This window comes from Otolemur garnettii, unplaced genomic scaffold (genome assembly GCF_000181295.1).
Source record: "Otolemur garnettii isolate 467f Iridium unplaced genomic scaffold, OtoGar3 scaffold00150, whole genome shotgun sequence".
Classification (NCBI taxonomy): Eukaryota; Metazoa; Chordata; class Mammalia; order Primates; family Galagidae; genus Otolemur; species Otolemur garnettii.
Window position 1 is genome coordinate 3,424,007 of NW_003852545.1, and position 1,866 is coordinate 3,425,872.

A 1,866-nucleotide genomic window follows, 5' to 3' on the forward strand; every position below is an offset into this window, starting at 1 on the left:
GGGCAATCAAAATGTACATGCACACAGCACGGACATGCTGGGTTTCGAGACGGTAGGTACCTCGGGTAGAGGGAGTTTAAAAAGCGACGGTAGGATGTGGAAGGAGCACACCATAGTTCTTGAGCTGGGTGAGAAATTAGAAGGAGTTTATTAAAGACTTAAAAATTCAAAAACAGAGATCCATTCATTAACAAATTATGATACATTAAAAACCAGAGATGAAAAATTCAGTTGTTTGCATTGAAGACCTGACATTCAACAAAAACAAAAGAGGAGAGAGGAGGAAAGAAATTAACACAGAGTTGCAATGTGGTTTCCCACTCCTGGAGGCTGAGAATCTACCAGATCATCAATGATAACATAGGTCTTTTGTTTATTTGTTTGATTTTTTAAAAGTTAATAATCACCATGAATTCCATTTTTGTCTTTTTTTTTATTGACAGGTATGACTGGAGTGAAGCAAGGATATCATACCCAAGTTTACTTTTCTGTGAAATTATTTTGACAGCAGTGTGGCTCTTTTGGAAGGAGCCACAAGCACATATGTACAAACCACGTCAGAGACTACAGGAAAGTTCAATGTGGAGTCGACATTATCCCAGCTGGTGTAATCATCGTGGAAATGGATAGAATGAGACTAGTTTTAAAACTTTCTAAAAGGCAGTGGATAAAATTCAGAACTTAATGTGGATATTTGGATATGGATATTAAGGGTTTGAAGTTTTTATGATGAATATTACATTTATGACACTTGGAAAGTTAGACACTTGGTAACGCCGTTCTCCGAGAGAGAAAACGATGTAAGAGAACATGTTTAGGGAGCAAGTTATTAATTCATCAATTTACTCAACATACACTACACACTAAGTATCGATTTGGAGGGCAGTTTGCTCTAGGTTGTAAGATAGTAGCATAAACCACATCTGCAAATTTCCTGCGTTCATAGGACTTACATTTTAGTGACAGAACGTAGCCAGAAATAAGTAAGTATGCTTTCTACTTAGTCTTTCCTGAAAAACAAACAAAACCAGCAACAATTATGCAAACAAATAAATACGGGTTTTAAATGACACCATTTTATAGAGGACATAAAACACCACGATGACGGAGAGAATGATGGAGACACGGAAATGACTGTAAGCTGAGATCTGCTGATCGTTTCTTGAGAATGACATGATGGGGAAGACCAGAATGATAAGGTCAAGAATGTCGTTTTAAACGTGTTCTGCTTAAGGTGCCCTTGAGGTATCCACGTAGCTACGACAGTGAGCTGGTAAAGGGGACAGAAAACCTCGCAGAGAGGAGGAGACCTATAATTTCTGTAGACCAGACACAGGAGGGATTAACCTCATACATTTCATAAGACATATGCCTAATTTGTAGACATGTTTTTCCTTACTGTCTGTACCCCAAGGCAGTGTTGCAAGATTTAGAAAACTAAAACATAAAAATATAGAATGCCCGGTTAAATTTGTATTTCAGATAAACATGGAATCGATTGATGCATGGATGGATGGATATCTACATTAGTCCATTTACATTGCTATAAAGAAAATACATGAGGCTGGGTAGTTTCTAAAGGGAAGAGATTTTTGGCTCACTCTTCAGCAGACTATACCAGAAGCACCAACTCAGCATCTGCTTCTGGTGAGGACTTCAAGGATCTTCCAAACGAAGTCGAAGGTGAAGGGGGTACGTGAGTCACATGCTGAGAGAATGAGGGGTGCCAGCCTCCTTTCAGCACTGACTCGCCCGTGAACTAATGCAGTGGGAACTCACCATGGGGAAGCACCGAGCTATGCATGAGGGATCCACATTTTTTTTTTGCATTGCCATAAATAATTTATTGTAAACTCTCTTAACAGC